This window comes from Hyla sarda, chromosome 5 (assembly GCF_029499605.1).
Source record: "Hyla sarda isolate aHylSar1 chromosome 5, aHylSar1.hap1, whole genome shotgun sequence".
NCBI lineage: Eukaryota > Metazoa > Chordata > Amphibia > Anura > Hylidae > Hyla > Hyla sarda.
The window spans coordinates 250,556,469-250,576,224 of record NC_079193.1 but is presented as its reverse complement, the minus strand read 5'-3'; positions in this window follow the sequence as shown (position 1 = coordinate 250,576,224).

Genomic DNA, 19,756 nt, shown 5'->3' with positions numbered 1-19,756 from the left:
ATACCCACATGTGACCCCATTTTGGAAACTACACCCCTCATGTAATGTAATAAGGGGTACAGTGAGCATTTACACCAACAGGTGTCTGACAGATTTTCTGAACAGTGGTCCGTGAAAATGAAAATTGTAATTTTTCATTTGCACAGCCCACTGTTCCAAAGATCTGTCAAACGCCAGTGGGGTGTACATGCTCACTGCACCCCCTATTAAATTCTGTGAGGGGTGTAGTTTCCAAGATTGGGTCACATGTGGGGGGGGGGTCCACTGTTCTGGCACCACGGGGGGCTTTGTAAACTCACATGGCCCCTGACTTCCTTTCCAAACAAATTCCCTTTTCAAAAGCTTAATGGCGCTCCTTCTCTTCTGAGCATTGTAGTGCACCAGCAGAGCACTTGACGTCCTCACATGGGGTATTTCCATACTCAGAAGAAATGGGGTTACAAATTTTGGGGGTAATTTTCTCCTATTACCCCTTGTAAAAATAAAAAATTTGGGGAAAAACCAGCATTTTAGTGAAAACATTTTTATTTTTTTATTTACCGTATATACTCGAGTATAAGCCGACCCGAGTATAAGCCGAGACCCCTAATTTCAACCCAAAATCCCAGGAAAAGTTATTGACTCGAGTATAAGCCTAGGGTGGGAAATACATCATCCCCCCCTGTCATCATCCAGACCCGTCATTAACATCTTCATCATCATCACCGCCTGTCATCATCCAGACCCTCATCATCATCACCTGTCATCATCCCCTTGTCATCATCCCACACATCCCCCCTTCATCATCCCCTTGTCATCATCCCACACATCCCCCCTTCATCATCCCCTTGTCTTCATCCCCACCCCCCTTCATCATCCCCTTGTCATCATCCCACACACCCCCCTTCATCATCCCACACACCCCCCTTCATCATCCCACACACCCCCCTTCATCATCCCACACACCCCCCTTCATCATTCCACACACCCCCCCCTTCATCATCCTCTTGTCATCATCCCCCCCCCCCCTTCATCATCCTCTTGTCATCATCCCACACCCCCCCCTTCATCATCCTCTTCTCATCATCCGCCCTCAGTGGTTTTCAACCTGCGTACCTCCAGAGGTTTCAAAACTACAACTCCCAGCAAGCCCGGGCAGCCATCGGCTGTCCGGGCTTGCTGGGAGTTGTAGTTTTGAAACCTCCGGAGGTCCGCAGGTTGAAGACCACTGCAGCCTTCAACATCATCCAGCCCCCTCTCACCCCCTTTAGTTCTGAGTACTCACCTCCGCTCGGCGCTGGTCCGGTCCTGCAGGGCTGTCCGGTGAGGAGGTGGTCCGGTGGGATAGTGGTTCCGGGCTGCTATCTTCACCGGGGGCGCCTCTTCTCCGAGCTTCCGGCCCAGAATAGAGGCGTTGCCTTGACAACGACGCAGAAGTACGTTGGCAATGAACGCACCTCTGCGTCGTTGTCAAGGCAATGTGACTATTCTGAGGCCGGGCCCGAAGCGCTTAGAAGAGGCCTCCCCGGTGAAGATAGCAGCCCGGAACCACTATCCCACCGGACCACCTCCTCACCGGACAGCCCTGCAGGACCGGACCAGCGCCGAGCGGAGGTGAGTACTGTACAGAACTAAAGGGGGGTGAGAGGGGGCTGGATGATGTCGAAGGCCGCAGTGGTCTTCAACCTGCGGACCTCCGGAGGTTTCAAAACTACAACTCCCAGCAAGCCCGGACAGCCGATGGCTGCCCGGGCTTGCTGGGAGTTGTAGTTTTGAAACCTCTGGAGGTCCGCAGGTTGAAGACCACTGCGGGTGGAGAGTTCACTCGAGTATAAGCCGAGGGGGGTGTTTTCAGCACGAAAAATTGTGCTGAAAAACTCGGCTTATACTCGAGTATATACGGTACACATCCAACTTTAACAAAAAGTCATGAAATACCTGTGAGGTGCTAAGGCTCCCTTTACCCCTCGTTACATTCCTTGAGGGGTGTAGTTTCCAAAATAGTATGCCATGTGTTTTTTTTTTAGCTGTTCTGGCACCATAGAGGCTTCCTAAATGTGACATGCCCCCCAAAAACCATTTCAGAAAAACTCACTCTCCTAAATCACATTGTCACTCCCTCCCTTCTGAGCCCTCTACAGCGCCCGCCAAATACTTGACATACACATAGGAGGTATTTTCTTACTCGAGAGAAATTGGGTTACAAATTTTCAGAGGATTTTTTTCCTTTTACCTCTTGTAAAAATTCAAAAACTGGGTCTACAAGAACATGCGAGTGTAAAAAAATTAAGATTTTGAATTTTCTCCTTCACTTTGCTGCTATTCCTGTGAAACACCTAAAGGGTTAACACACTTACTGAATGTCATTTTTAATACTTTGAGGGGTGCGTTTTTTTTATAATGGGGTCATTTGTGGGGTATTTCTAATATGAAGGCCTTTCAAATCCACTTCAAAGCTGAACTGGTCCATCAAAAATTCCGATTTTGAAAATTTGGTAAAAAATTGGAAAAAATTGCTGCTGAACTTTGAAGCCCTCTGATGTCTTCCAAAAGTAAAAACATGTCAACTTTATGATGCAAACATAAAGTAGACATATTGTGTATGTGAATCAAAATATTATTTATTTAGAATGTTTATTTTCCTTACAAGCAGAGAGCTTCAAAGTTAGAAAAATGCAAAATTTTCAATTTTTTCATAAAATTTTGGAATTTTTCACCAAGAAATTATGCGAGTATCGACAAAAATTTACCACTAACATAAAGTAGAATATGTCACGAAAAAACTATCTCAGAATCAGAATGAAAGGTAAAAGAATCCCAGAGTTATTAATGCTTTAAGTAAAAGTGGTCAGATGTGCAAAAAACGCTCTGGTCCTACAGTGAAAATTGGCCTGGTCCTTAAGGGGTTACAATCCCCCTATTTTGAAGACCTAAAACTTTCTAATTTTTCTGTATAAGCGGCGGTATGAGGGCTAATTTTTTGGGCAGTGATCTATACTTTTCATTGATACCATATTTGCTTTTAATGCATTTTTTATCAAATTTTTTTGGAATAAAATGTTGCATTTTTGGAATTTTTTTTTTACATTCACGCCATTCACCGTACGGTATCATTAACATTATATTTTAATAGTTCAGATATTTTTCACGCGGTGATACCAAATATGTATATTAAACTTTTTTTTTTTTTTTACACTTTTTGAGGGTGAAATAGGGAAAATGTGACAATTCACTTTTTTATTGGGGGGAGGGTTTTTTTCCCTTTTTTTTACTTTTATTTTTTACACTTTAATAGTCCCCATAGGGGACTATTTATAGCAATCATTCGATTGCTAATATTGTTCAGTGCTATGTATACGGCAAAGCCCTGATCAGTGTTATCGGTCATCTTCTGCTCTGGTCTGCTCGATCACAGATCAGAGCAGAAGACCCATGGAAGGCAGCGGAGGCAGGTGAGGGGACCTCCGTCTGCCATTCTGGATGATCGGATCGCCGTGGCAGCGATGCGGGCGATCTGTTCATCCATTTTAGTGACCGCAATGCTACAGATGCCATGATCTGTATTGATCACGGCTTCTGAGAGGTTAATGGCGGACATCCACGCAATTGCGGATTGCCGCCATTAACGGCGGGTCCCTGGCTGCTATCAGCAGCTGGGACCTGCCACGCATGACCCAAGCATCGCTCCGATGCTCACGGTTATGTATAGGACGTAAATGTACGTCCTGGTGTGTTAACTACCACCTCACCAGGACATACATTTACGTCCTGCGTCATTAAGGGGTTAAGGGGTTAACTGTCAGAAATAAAAACTTTTGATATGTTGTAAAGCATGCAAAACCAATAGGTTTTGCAATTGCTTTCATTAGAACATTTTCAGTATTTCATACTGAAAAAGCCAGTCAAAAAAATTGCCTCCCTGCCTCCTGGGATGCATTCCAGTCCTGCTGTGTACACTGCTGTGTCACTATGTCATGGACCCACTTCATGATTCTAAAAAGAAAAAGGAAGAAAAACAGAGGACAGCGCCTCGTGTATTACCCCAGGTAACGCAGTCCCTGTTGGAGGCAGGGAAACGTAGGTTCTATAGAATGGCCGCTTACCAGACTATAATAGTTTAGCGCATATCACCCCTTTTAAGGGGTTAGAAGACATCCTTTCAGTCCAAAATGCTAAGCCCAAGGTACATCTGGGTTGAAGGTGACCTTCTCCCATAAGAAACAGGCAAAGTGTGAAAAAAAAACTTTTCAGAGGGCGCTGTTAGGAACTTTAGAAGAATCCAAATGGACACCAGGTTAAGGATAAAAGTGCAGGGAAGCACTAATTTTATTAGTTACCAAAACAGCGCCCTCTGAAAAGGTTTTTTTCACACTTTATTTGCCACTTCATGATTGACAGCAAGATGCTCTGCTCTTAGCTCTATCACTGCCTGTGTTTACTTGTCTTCCGTTTGAAGAGAAGGGGAGGGGGAGGGTCAGGAACACATTACAGTCAGTGAATAGACAATGTATTTGTTTAAAAAGTAAGTGTCCCTGCACATTTGTGTATGTGGATATATATGTACCGTATATACTCGAGTATAAGCCGACCCAAGTATAAGCCGAGGCCCCTAATTTCAACCCAAAATTCCAGGAAAAGTTATTGACTCGAGTATAAGCCTAGGGTGGGAAATACATCATCCCCCCTGTCATCATCCAGACCCCGTCATTAACATCCTCATCATCATCACCACCTGTCATCATCCAGACCCTCATCATCATCACCTGTCATCATCCCCTTGTCATCATCCCACACCCCCCCCTTCGTCATCCCCTTGTCATCATCCCCACCCCCCTTCATCATCCCCTTATAATCATCCCACACACCCCCTTCATCATCCCCTTGTCATCATCCCCACCCCCTTTCATCATCCCCTTGTAATCATCCCACCCCCCCCTTCATCATCCCCTTGTAATCATCCCACACCCCCCCCCCTTCATCATCCCCTTGTAATCATCCACACCCTCCTTCATCATCCCACACCCCCCCTTCATCATCCTCTTGTCATCATCCGCCCTCAGTGGTTTTTCAACCTGCGGACCTCCAGAGGTTTCAAAACTACAACTCCCAGCAAGCCCGGGCAGCCATCGGCTGTCCGGGCTTGCTGGGAGTTGTAGTTTTGAAACCTCCGGAGGTCCGCAGGTTGAAGACCACTGCGGCCTTCGACATCATCCAGCCCCCTCTCACCCCCTTTAGTTCTGTACAGTACTCGCCTCCACTCTGCGCTGGTCCGGTGCTGCAGGGCTGTCCGGAGAGGAGGTCGTCCGGTGGGATAGTGGTTCCGGGCTGCTATCTTCACTGGGGGATCCTCTTCTCCGCGCTGCAGGCCCGGACGATGAAGCAGAAGTACGTTGGTAATGAACGTACCTCTGCGTCGTCGTCAAGGCAACGTGACTATTCTGGGGCCGGGCCCGAAGCGCTTAGAAGAGGCCTCCCCGGTGAAGATGGCAGCCAGGAACCACTATCCCACCGGACAACCTCCTCACCGGACAGTCCTGCAGCACCGGACCAGCGCCGAGCGGAGGCGAGTACTGTACAGAACTAAAGGGGGTGAGAGGGGGCTGGATGATGTCGAAGGCCGCAGTGGTCTTCAACCTGCGGACCTCCGGAGATTTCAAAACTACAACTCCCAGCAAGCCCGGACAGCCGATGGCTGCCCGGGCTTGCTGGGAGTTGTAGTTTTGAAACCTCTGGAGGTCCGCAGGTTGAAGACCACTGCGGGTGGAGAGTTCACTCGAGTATAAGCCGAGGGGGGTGTTTTCAGCACGAAAAATCGTGCTGAAAAACTCGGCTTATACTCGAGTATATACGGTATGTGTGTATGTGGTGTCCCGGTACCGTATTGCATACCGTACCTTGTATGGTGGTCCCCAAAGTCAGAGTTACTTCATTCAGGTAGGGTCAGAGTTACTACATTCAGGTAGGGTCCCCCAGGTGGGACAGCCCCTAGTCGCCTCCTCCTTTTCTAATTTCATAATGCTATTATGTATATATTTAATAATGTGTATATTTAATATAGTGTATTTTAGTCTACTTACCTTTATAGCGTCGCAGGACCTTCGGTCATGTGACCATGTTAATTCCTCTATGGTATGTTGGAGGACCTTTGAGGTCCTTGGGTCACATGTTTACCCATAACTCACTGTACAGAAGATTGACAGTTGTTATGGACCAGTGAGCTTAAGTCCAGCCCCTGCCCATATAAGGGAACTGTAGCCAAATATCGCTCTCTTGGATTGCTGCTCTCGTGGATGTCGGACTAGCAGGACGGATCTGCGCAACTTTAAAAGACAAGCTAGGCCAGAAGTCTGCCGGCCTCAGCATAAAACTAAACTGTGAGTTAAAATCTCAATCCCCGCTAAAGCTAGCGTGATTACTGGACCGAATCTAAACCCCTAAATCCAGTGGCTCACCGCAACAATTATCTTCCTAAGCTCAATAGACTAATGAGGTCCCAACCACTTGTCAAGCTCATATAGACTCTGTTATATGGACTGATCTTGTTTATTATTGCCTACAATCTTCTACAACCCTTTTCAAGTGGTGGACTAAGGTCTCCTCATTCTGCCGCCAACTCCAAGTTGTGTCATTCAGCCACTATATGGTCTCCTCACACTGCCGCCAACTCCAGGTTGTGTCATTCAGCAACTATATGGTCTCCTCATGCTGCCGCCAACTCCAGGCTGCGTCATTCAGCCATTATATGGTCTCCTCATGCTGCCGCCAACTCCAGGCTGTCATTCAGCCACTATATGGTCTCCTCATGCTACCAACAACTCCAGGCTGTGTCATTCAGCTACTATATGGTCTCCTCATGCTGCCGCCAACTCCAGGCTATCATTCAGCCACTATATGGTCTCCTCATGCTACCGACAACTCCAGGCTGTGTCATTCAGCTACTATATGGTCTCCTCATGCTGCCGCCAACTCCAGGCTGTGTCATTCAGCCACTATATGGTCTACTCATGCTGCCGCTAACTCCATGCTTTGTCATTCAGCCACTATATGGTCTCCTCATGCTGCCGCCAACTCCAGGCTGTGTCATTCAGCCACTATATGGTCTCCTCATCTTGCCGTCAACTCCAGGCTGTGTCATTCAGCCACTATATGGTCTCCTCATGCTGCCGCCAACTCCAGGCTGTGTCATTCAGTCACTATATGGTCTGCTCATGTTGCCACCAACTCCAGGCTGTGTCATTCAGCCACTATATGGTCTCCTCATCTTGCCGTCAACTCCAGGCTGTGTCATTCAGCCACTATATGGTCTCCTCATGCTGCCGCCAACTCCAGGCTGTGTCATTCAGTCACTATATGGTCTGCTCATGTTGCCACCAACTCCAGGCTGTGTCATTCAGCCACTAAGTGGTTTCCTCATGTTGCCGTCAACTCCAGGCTTTGTCATTCAGGCACTTTATGGTCTCCTCATGTTGCCGCCACCTTCACCCTGTGTCATTCAGCCACTAAATGGTCTCCTCATACTGGTGCCACCTCCAGGCTCTGTCATTGTTCCACTCTGCGACAGTGGTTCTAATAGCGACACCTCTAATCTGCATGTCATACTGAATAACAGTATTATTTCACTAAACCAGCATACGTCCTATGCTGTAGGCCAGAAATAGCGTTTTTTTTAATACAGATTTGCGGCAAAAAAATTCGGACCAAACCATATTTTTGGGGAAAATTCGGCGAACAGGCGGAATCAAATTTTTCAAAAGTTCGCTCATCTCTACTGAGCAGTTGATATACTTTGTATATCTACTGCAAAGCAAGAACTTACAGTGAGCCTGCAATGTGTATACAGTATACATATTGCTGGCTCACTTAACCCCTTGCTGAGCTGTGTGATATCAACTGGCTCCAGAAAGTTAAAAAGATTTGTAAATTACTTCTATTAAAAAATCTTAATCCTTTCAGTACTTATGAGCTTCTGAAGTTAAGGTTGTTCTTTTCTGTCTAAGTGCTCTCTAAGTGCTATGGGGGTTTGCTTCTAAACTGGGTGTTTCCTGAGACAGGTGTCATCAGAGAGCACTTAGACAGAAAAGAACAACCTTAACTTCAGAAGCTCATAATTACTGAAAGGATTAAGATTTTTTAATAGAAGTAATTTACAAATCTGTTTAACTTTCTGGAGCCAGTTGATATATAGAAAAAACGTTTTTTCCTGGATAACCCCTTTAAGTGTGTGAACAGACCCTTCTGCCAGTGTCCTCTCACACAGGGAGACTCCAGCTGTTGCTAAACTACAACTCCCAGCATGCCCAGACAGCTAAAGGCTGTCTGGGCATGTTGGGAGTTGTAGATTTGCAACAATTGGAGGCTCCCTGTTTGGGAAGACATTGCATTATGGGCGCTCTTGCCAGCAGAGAGTGCCAAAAAATATCCTAACACATTTTTTTTTTTTTTCTTCTCGTTTCTGATCCGTGTTTGCAGAGGATTACGGCGGATTGGGAGGACTACTGCTGATTAACTGGATTTTTTTCCTTTTAATAAAATGGCTAATGAGGGCTGTGAGGGACTGTTTAGAAAAATATATTTTTTTCCAATGTGTCGTTTTTTTTTTTTTTTTTTATTGAATTATCAGGCTTAGTAGTGGAAGCCGTTTTGTCGACAGAATCAATTACTATGCCGGGGCTTAGCATTAGCCCCGAAAACAGCTAGCGCTAACCCCCAATTATTACCCCGGTACCCACCACCACAGGGGTGATGGGAAGAGCCAATACCAACAGGCACGGAGCGTCAAAAATGGTGCTCCTGGGCCTAGGCAGTAACAGGCTGGCATTATTTAGGCTGGTGTGCGCCAGTAACAATGGTCCTCCCCCACCCTGGTAATGTCAGGCTGTTGCTGCTTAGTTGGTATGTGCCTGTGAATAAAAATACGTGGAACCCTATGGTTTTTTTTTTTTATAAATTAGGAAAAAAAACACCAAGATTTTAACAAAAAATACCATACAAAAAACGCCATAAAAGGAAGAAAAACCATGGTTGTCTGGCACTTCATATTACCTTATTGACTCCAAGCTCTCGTGCCCACAGCAAGTGTGGCATTTTTTTTACACAAATACCAAGTGTAAGCCTAAATTAATGTTTTAAAGGGGTACTCCACTGGAATACATTTTTACTTTATGGTGCCAGAAAGTTAAAAAGATATGTAATTTGCTTCTATTAAAAAATCTTAATCCTTCCAGTACTTATCAGGTGCTGGTTATGATCCACAAGAAGTTCTTTTCTTTTTGAATTTCCTTTCTGTCTGACCACAGTACTCTCTGCTGACACCTCTGTCCATTTTAGGAACTTTCCAAAGCAGGATAGGTTTTCTATGGGGATTTGCTCCTACTCTGAACAGTTCCAAAAATGGACAGAGGTGTCAACAGAGAGCACTGTGGTGCAGACAAATTTAATGGACATTTTGTGTGTGTGGTTTCCTAAGCGCACAGTTTACGCACTATTTCATGAGGTGCAACTTTTGAAAAATTTGCACTGTTTTGCGCAATTGTGGAGCATTTGTGGCCATATTAGCACAAGTTGCACATTAACACTAGCTGGTGTTTATTACAAAGCACAGATACTGTCACGATGCCGGCTGGCAGGAGGTGGATCCTCTGTGCCAGAGAGGGATAGCGAGGACCGTGCTAGTGGACCGGTTCTAAGACACTACAGGTTTTCACCAGAGCCCGCCGCAAAGCGGGATGGTCTTGCTGCGGCGGTAGTGACCAGGTCGTATCCACTAGCAACGGCTCACCTCTCTGGCTGCTGAAGATAGGCGAGGTACAAGGGAGTAGGCAGAAGCAAAGTCGGACGTAGCAGAAGGTCGGGGGCAGGCGGCAAGGTTCGTAGTCAGGGGAGATAGCAAAGTTCTGGTACACAGGGTATAACACACAAAAACGCTTTCACTAGGCTCAAGGGCAACAAGATCCGGCAAGGAAGTGCAAGGGAGGAGACTAGATATAGCCAGGAAACAGATGGGAACCAATTAAGCTAATTGGGCCAGGCACCAATCATTGGTGCACTGGCCCTTTAAGTCTCAGGGAGCTGGCGCGCGCGCGCCCTAGAGAGCGGAGCCGCGCGCGCCAGCACATGACCGCAGGAGACGGGAACGGGTAAGTGACCTGGGATGCGATTCACGAGCGGGCGCGTCCCGCTGTGCGAATCGCATCCCCAACGGCCATGACAGTGCAGCGCTCCCGGTCAGCGCTGACCGGGGAGCTGCAGGGAGAAAGGCGCCGTGAGCGCTCCGGGGAGGAGCGGGGACCCGGAGCGCTAGGCGTAACAGTACCCCCCCCCTTAGGTCTCCCCTTCTCTTTATCGGGTAACTGCCTCCCCTGGGATGAGGACACCGGGAAAGGATGGAGGGATTCCTCAACGGCAGGCAGAACCGCAGGAGTAGGAATGGGGAGAGAGGGCAGAGGGCGAGACCTGGCACGGGGCAGTGTGACACCAGGACGAGGGCCATGAGGGGACACAGAAGCTTGCCTGATGGAACTGGGAGGGGGGGAGGGGCATTTCCTGTGGCAGGCAGAGTCCTTAATGACCTTAGGGGGACCGGATACAGGAGGAACCACAGAGTTACGGCAAGGGTTACTGGGAACCGGTTTTAGACAGTTCTTGGCACAAGAGGACCCCCAACTCTTGATCTCCCCAGTGGACCAATCCAGGGTTGGGGAATGAAGTTGAAGCCAGGGAAGTCCAAGGAGAATTTCCGAGGTGCAATTGGGGAGGACCAAAAGTTCAATCCTCTCGTGATGAGATCCGATGCTCATAAGAAGGGGCTCCGTGCGGAAACGTATGGTACAGTCCAACCTGGCTCCGTTGACCGCAGAGATGTGGAGTGGCTTGACAAGACGGGTCACCGGAATATGGAATTTATTCACAAAGGACTCCCGAATAAAATTCCCAGAAGCTCCAGAGTCCAGACAGGCCACGGCTGAGAGGGGAGAGCTGGCTGAAGTGGAAATCCGAACAGGTACCGTGAGACGTGGAGAAGCCGACTTGGCATCAAGAGACGCCACACCCACGAGAGCTGAGTGCGAGTGTGCGTTTCCCAGACGTGGAGGACGGATTGGGCAATCCACCAAAAAATGTTCAGTACTGGCACAGTACAGACAAAGATTCTCTTCCTTACGGCGATTCCTCTCTTCCAGGGTCAGGCGAGACCGATCCACTTGCATGGCCTCCTCGGCGGGAGGCCTAGGCGCAGATTGCAGTGGAGACTGTGGGAGAGGTGTCCAGAGATCTAAGTCCTTTTCCTGGCGGAGCTCTTGATGCCTCTCAGAAAAACGCATGTCAATGCGAGTGGCTAGATGAATGAGTTCATGCAGGTTAGCAGGAGTCTCTCGTGCGGCCAGAACATCCTTAATGTTGCTGGATAGGCCTTTTTTAAAGGTCGCGCAGAGAGCCTCATTATTCCAGGATAGTTCAGAAGCAAGAGTACGGAATTGTATGGCGTACTCGCCAACGGAGGAATTACCCTGGACCAGGTTCAGCAGGGCAGTCTCAGCAGAAGAGGCTCGGGCAGGTTCCTCAAAGACACTTCGAATTTCCGAGAAGAAGGAGTGTACAGAGGCAGTGACGGGGTCATCGCGGTCCCAGAGCGGTGTGGCCCATGACAGGGCTTTTCCAGACAGAAGGCTGACTACGAAAGCCACCTTAGACCTTTCAGTAGGAAACTGATCCGACATCATCTCCAGATGCAGGGAACATTGGGAAAGAAAGCCACGGCAAAACTTAGAGTCCCCATTAAATTTGTCCGGCAAAGACAGGCGGAGGCTAGGAGTGGCCACTCGCTGCGGAAGAGGTGCAGGAGCTGACGGAGGAGATGGTTGCTGCTGCTGTAGCTGAGACTGAATCTGCTGTAGCTGCGACTGGAGTTGCTGAGTCATGGTGGTCAAGTACGACAGCTGGTGATCTTGTTGGGCAATCTGTCGGGCTTGCTGGGCGACCAGTGTGGGGAGGTCGGCGACAACAGGCAGAGGAACTTCAGCGGGATCCATGGCCGGATCTACTGTCACGATGCCGGCTGGCAGGAGGTGGATCCTCTGTGCCAGAGAGGGATAGCGAGGACCGTGCTAGTGGACCGGTTCTAAGACACTACAGGTTTTCACCAGAGCCCGCCGCAAAGCGGGATGGTCTTGCTGCGGCGGTAGTGACCAGGTCGTATCCACTAGCAACGGCTCACCTCTCTGGCTGCTGAAGATAGGCGAGGTACAAGGGAGTAGGCAGAAGCAAAGTCGGACGTAGCAGAAGGTCGGGGGCAGGCGGCAAGGTTCGTAGTCAGGGGAGATAGCAAAGTTCTGGTACACAGGGTATAACACACAAAAACGCTTTCACTAGGCTCAAGGGCAACAAGATCCGGCAAGGAAGTGCAAGGGAGGAGACTAGATATAGCCAGGAAACAGATGGGAACCAATTAAGCTAATTGGGCCAGGCACCAATCATTGGTGCACTGGCCCTTTAAGTCTCAGGGAGCTGGCGCGCGCGCGCCCTAGAGAGCGGAGCCGCGCGCGCCAGCACATGACCGCAGGAGACGGGAACGGGTAAGTGACCTGGGATGCGATTCGCGAGCGGGCGCGTCCCGCTGTGCGAATCGCATCCCCAACGGCCATGACAGTGCAGCGCTCCCGGTCAGCGCTGACCGGGGAGCTGCAGGGAGAAAGGCGCCGTGAGCGCTCCGGGGAGGAGCGGGGACCCGGAGCGCTAGGCGTAACAGATACCCTGATAAACGCCAACCAGCTGCGCCTGGTGCGCAATAGTGCGCCGTACAGGTGAAAAAAACCCAAAAGTCACGCATGTTCATAAATGATCCTCCATGCCTCCATGGTCACCAGCAGGGAACTAGAAATATAAGAACCTAATTGTCTGGTTTGATCGTCTTTATTACTATATAATTAAAGCATTCTGCATGTAATGAGAATGTATTTACCCCTTTAAAGACACAGACAATTTTGTCCTTTAGGGCAGTGTTTCCCAACTAGAGGCCTCCAGTTGTTGTAAAACTAACACTCCCAGCATGCCCTGACAGCCTGAAGTGTATTATCTTTTTAGGAGATGGATATGCTGCATCTTTGGTCCCCAACAGGTTGCAAAACTACAACTCTCTGCATGCCCTGAAGTTTGCGGTGTACTATCTCTTTAACCCCTTCCCGATCCATGATGTACCGGTAAGTCATAGGTCAGGTGAGAGGAATAAGGCACAGGCCCAAGCATCAGGTCCACATCATAACCGATAGATGCCCCCTGCTATTAACAGCTAACATCTGCCTTTAATGACATACATCAGAGCTGGTTCCGATTTCCGTCATCTAAATAGTTAAATGTTGTGATCAATAGCAATCAGGGTATTAAAACACTAAATGCCAGTAATCCCTGATATCTAGTGGTCCCATTGTCCCCTCACAAAGTAATCGCAGTGTCAATGGGATGCTGAGGATGCTCGGGTCCTTGCCTAGTCCTCGGCATCTTCCCTGGCTCTGTGATTGCTTAACGCTGTCTTAGGCAGCCCTTAGCAATCGACCGCAAAAAAACATAATTTAATGTTGCATGAAGCATAAGCCTTCGGGGCAGTACCTGGCAGTTTCTTCCCTCCCCACTCTAAGTTCATAAGTTTCTCCTAGTTTATGTCTAGAGAAATGTCTATAAACCAAGGCCAGCAGGACAGCCATTAGCCACTGGGGATCACTTAATGACTTTTGGTTTAGGCAACATAAACAGGTAATCAGGTTTGGCTTTGTTTCATTTTTCTAGTGAAGAAAATATAACTTTTCATGAGCTGCATAATGGCTCATTTTTTTTGTACCATGATCTGTATTTTTTAAAGGGGTACTCCACTGGCCAGTGTTATATATATATATATATATATATATATATATATATATATATATATATATATACATATATATATATATATATATATATATATATATATATATAGCAACAGAAGAATGCAGCAGCTAATCAACTAAAGCACTGGCTGACTTATTCTTTGTCTGTATTGCACATACGGGGGAGTGGCTACCTCCATGTTGGCCTTGCACCCCACCCACCTCTATCAGGTGTGTATATAAGGTGTCTTGGATGTTCCAGATCCTGCCATGCTTACTGAACTGTTCACACAGAGGCATATTCACAGTATAGGGTCCGTCCCAATGAGGCCACCTTATCGCGGTGGGACGGTCCAAGCTATTTGACCGCCGGCGGAGACAAATTTGCAAGCTAAGTGCCTCACTAGCTCATAATTTCACATTTGCATCTATTACACCATAGCTGTATAGCTCTCCATGTTTTATCTGCGTGTTCATGTTTCACCTATATCCTTGTGCTGGCAGTGTGCTGCTGCATTCTTTTGTTGCTGTATATTTAGCCTAGTAGCGTGCACCTGTAGGCCAGGTCCATATAATAGTTTGGTATCAACTAATGTGCTGGCTGACTTATTCTTTGTCTATATATATATATATATATATATATATATATATATATATATATTATTTTTTATTTATTTATTTATTTTTTTGCTTAGCTAAAAGAGAAACATACATCTTGTAAATAATGAATTACATTTTTATTCCAGAAATAATGATTTTTTTTTAATGATACTTTCATCATTAGTTTACAAAATGCTGAACTATGAAGATGTTTCATTTATTTCTCTTTGGTTTCAACTTTCAAAGACTTGTTTGGGTTGCTAAAATGAAAAGCAGTATCAGTAACAGATTGTTTCAATATTGCTTTTTGTAAGCTTTTGCATACATAAGGATGTTTCAGCTTCAGCATCTACAACAATTGCTGTTTGAATTAGCGACTAATGAGAAACCCTTAACATATTCTTTTAGTTTAATAGACATGGAGGATGGAAATAGTGCAGAACAGATTGATTTGTGGTTACTGTTGATTGAAGTTTTACATTGAATATTTTATATCACCTCATTTGCATTAAATGCCTTAATTTAGAAATGCTGCATACACAGGTTACATAATGGAGTGGTGAGCATAGTGTTTTTGAACCGTACATTTTTGTTCTTTCTTATGTCAAGAATTTTTTGTCAATTCTTTTTTTTTTAACCCTTCGTAACATATATGAATATCATGTTGTTAGGAAGTAAATATGATGTAGGCTTAGAAGCTGAGTCTACCTCAAATCCAACAGCTGCTGGCTGCGGTCTGTTTTTAACACGTGCCCCCTAAGGCTGAGGTCAGAGAGCAGTCTGATGCAGTTTTTTTTTTCTTTTTTTTTTTTAGCTCACTAGATGGTCAAAATCATGGTCTCTGTGTACTTAAAGGGGTACTTCAGTGGAAAACTTTTTTTTTAAAATTAACTGGTGCCAAAAAAGTTTCAATTTGTAAATAACTTCTATTAAAAAATCTTAATCCTTCCAGTACTTATTAGTTGCTGAATACTACCAAATAAATTATTTTCTTTTTGGAACACAGAGCTCTCTGTCCATTTTAAGAACTGTCCAGAGTAGGAGAAAATCCCCATAGCAAACATATGCTGCTCTGGACAATTCCTAAAATGGACTGAGATGTCAGCTGAGAGCATTGTGCTCGTGATGTCAACAGAGAGCACTGTGTTCCAAAGAGAGAGAGAGAGAGAGAGAGAGAGACTACACTTTATGTTGCAACTGTACAGGGGTGTATTACTCTGAAACAAATAGGGGCCAGTTAGTGTGAGCACTAAAATACCTAGTCACCTGCTTTTAACGCCTAATTCAAGCATAACCATATTGGGGCTTATTTTGCTATCCTAAATGTTACATTTTTTTCCGGTAAAACTCATAGAGGCCAGTTATTGTTAAAGGCCAGAAATCTTTACACACCTGCGTTTAACGCCTAATCAGAAAGCTGATTGATTGCTATGGGCCATTGGGCAACTTTTACTCTGCACAGGTTTTGATAAATCTCCCCCCTTGTGCGTTGTGGGGAAGCTGGTGGCATTGTGTTTGCAGGAGGCTGGAGTCATTTGTGGGGAAAAGGAGAGGATAATGCTGGAAAAGTGCCAAACCTAATACTAATATGTTTGTGTTGCAGGTTCTGCCCTGAAGAGTTTTGGCTGGAACAGATTATCATGATGTGCTGGGCCAGATGGAGAAGAAAAAAAAAAGAGAATGACTCTGATCATTGAATAGGTAATTTGTGAGTTGCTGAGTAAAACCGTACTGTAATCTACATTAGAAACATATTTTTAAAAAACTATTCCACAAGGGTGTACTGCAAATTTTTTTCCCCAAGGGGTGCCCCAAGCCAAAATGGGGAGGTCACAATTTTCTGTTCTTGCCTCAGGAGCAAAAAGAGCTAGCTACAGCTCTGTCTGTAATGCACATCATGTAACAATGTTTAGCACTTCTCTGATCACTGTTCTAAGAGCCTTGTAGTTTGCAGACTTTGTTTAAAGACATTTTATAATTTATAAAAAGTGACTTTTTCATAATCATAGTCATAATTTAGCATTCTTAGAGGCTATAGATAAAAAAACACTTATTTACATAAATAAAAAGCTACACAGCTGTCTGGATTGGAGCGTTAATGTGGGAGATTCGTAAGATAGCTTGGATATGAAGAGTGCTGTAGAAGTGTAAACTAATGTGAAGAAATTCTTATAAAAACATTATAGGTGTCCATAGCCATTATAGGTGTCCATATTACATGCTGCGGATGTCCGCCAATGCGATCCTACACATTATGCAGCAGTCACGGTAATGAGCTCACTGCTGCGGCTGGGTAGCTTTGTGTGTCCACTCATAGCGGCGGATTTCCCGCCAGCAGTCATGAGCGGACACACTGAGCTACCCAGCCGCAGCAGTGAGCTCATTACCGTGACTGCTGCATAATGTGTAGGATCACATGGTGGACATCCGCAGCATATTACATGCTGTGGATGTCCGCCAATGCGATCCTACACATTATGCATTTTTTTTAATTAGATTCATTTAATAAATTTATTTTTAATATATATATATATATATATATATATATATATTATTTTTTATTAAATTTTTTTTTACACTTTTATGACATTTTTATTTATTTTTACACTTTTATTTTATTTATTTATTTTTACACTTTTTAATGCTTTGGAATACTTAGTATTCCAAAGCATTATAGTTATATGCTGCCTGCCAGTTTTCACTAGCAGGCAGCATATTAGGACGTGCCTCTGGCACGTCCTTTCAGGCAATACCCAGAGCAGACCTGGGGGTCTTTGTAGGACCCCCGGCTGCCCAGGTATGAAGCAGCACCCCGCGATCGCGCTGCGGGGTGCTGCAGAGGAGACAGAGGGAGCCCCCTCCCTCTGTCAGAACTCCTTACAACGCGCGGTCACTTCTGACCGCGGCTGTAAGGGTTAAACTGCCGGGAGTGAAGTGAACTTCACTCCCGGCAGTGCGGCAGGTCCCGGCCAGCCGCGGACACACACAGCACCCCGCGATCGCGATGCGGGGTGCTGCAGGAGTGACAGAGGGAGTTCCCTCCCTCTGTCATAACACTTACAGCCCGCGGTCACTTCCGACCGCGGCTGTAAGGGTTAAAACTGCCGGGACCGAAGTTTACTTCGGTCCTGGCAGTGCAGCAGGGTCCCGGCTGTGTGATACAGCCGAGTCCCTGCCGCGATCTCGTGGGTGCACTGGGCAGCACCCACGAGAATAACGGACGAGTATAGACGTCCAGGTGTGGGAACGGCCGCCAACCTGGACGTCTATACTCGTCCGTGGTCGTTATCGGGTTAAGGTTACAATCTGTCATGGCTTTAGGTTGGTAACAATGTTATTAGTCATGGATATTTGTTGGACCTGAGGGTCAGGATTATTGCACATGTTGTTATGTTGGCACAACCTGTCACGTCTACAGGTTTATTACAGTTGCAACCTGTCCCATTTCAGGTTGACGATGATACTGTTGTTTATCCTTTCTCATTGCGTCAAACGGTTATGTTATTAGGTATGTCGCATGGTTTTTGTTAGACCTGGCGCATATTCAGGTTGGCAATGACAATGGCAATTATTCACTATTACACTCAAATTTGTTTCATTATTTCTATCAGGACTATAATTTACTATATTTTAGGTCAACACATTATACTCACCGGAACCAGGGGAGTTTCATTTCTTATGTGTCTAGTTCTGTTGGATTAATGTCAAGGGTTCTTAAAATCTTTGACTACTGTCATGACCGACTGGGGGGACAGGGAGAGCAAGCCCTAAGCTATCCCTAATAACGCTCTCCCTGCCTGTCTAGTGCCGGTCCCTACCTGAGCTAAAGTGCAGTCAGCGTAAAAACAAATAATAATATACATAGTCGGTCACAGGCCAGAAACATAACAAGAAAACTACCAAGCAACCAGATACACCAGTCAGAATATATACACAACAAACAGGGCAGAATATAGTATGCTAACATACAGTTCAGAAACCGGACTCCAGATAAACGGCAGATATGGATAAAGGAATAGAGAAGGAAAAAAATGAAAAAACAGCAGAAACCAGGAAATGCAGGGGATGAACAGAAGAACTAAATGTAAAAGACAAAAACTGATCAGAAACATAGGACACTGTTCACACTGGAACATAGGACACTAACAAACTGGACGCCCCACTCCACAAAAGAAATAGACAGCATAACAACTCCAAATAGAGTTTTAGCCAGCCGGCACCCTCCAGCGTGTGATCAGGATACTGGCCTAGAAAAAACTGAAATATAATACATGGAACACTAACATAAATGGATAATAGTTCAGACGACTCAGGTCAGTAAGAAAGCACAGAGGACACTATAGACGAATGGTAAAGCACAGATGAAACACTAGATCAGTGATCATGTACTCTATGATCAGTGCATGTACTATAAACTTTAAGATAAGCAATCATGAACTCTATAAAAACGGATACAAGAAAACCAAAGTTCACAACGTGAAGAAACAAAGTTCAGAATACTTCAAACTAAGACAGGATATATTCAAACTCAAACTCACAGTGTGAACACAGACTAAGATACAAGCCACAAGCAGACAACAGACATACAATAATCCTAAAAACTGACAAGTGTACCACAGACTAAAATCTATAATAAACAGAACTATTAACCATGGTTAAAACACATAAATATTACAAGATAAATACAAGGTGCATGATTAAGTAGACATGGTCAGCTTTGCACCAATCACCAGCAACCAGAGTGCAGCAGAGCTAGGGTTTTAAAGCCACACCTGAGCTGCAATTGAATGAAAACATTAACTATTTCCCAGCCAGGGAGTATAGCAAACTGCTCAAACAAAAACTAATGTCTGAACAGACACCAACACATAAAAACACAAATACAAATAAACAGATATTACAACTATGGTCAGAAAGGTCATTGTAGATAGTTGATATTGTCCCTCAGCATTTCTGAGTCATATGGGGTTTGGAAGAAGTTCCAGTATCCTCAAAATAGCTATGCTCGAGGTAGTATGTTACAATCCTAGCTGAATTTGGATTTAATCACGTTGGGGCTTTTGCTTTTAGCAACACATTTAAGTTGCTTTGCTTAGGTAACTGTGAATTTCACTTGCTTTGCTGCACTTGGTTGCTATGTGTTAAGTGTGCAGGATGATTTGTGGGAGGGGCGTAGTGAACATAAAAGCCTCACCGTTGATTCAGCCGCAGCATTCCATATTCCGTCACAACCAACCCCCCCCTGTTTTATTTTCTATCTTTAGTCATCATATTACTTATACTCTTATTTAGGAGATGCCCTCTTTTAGGTGTACTCTCATGCT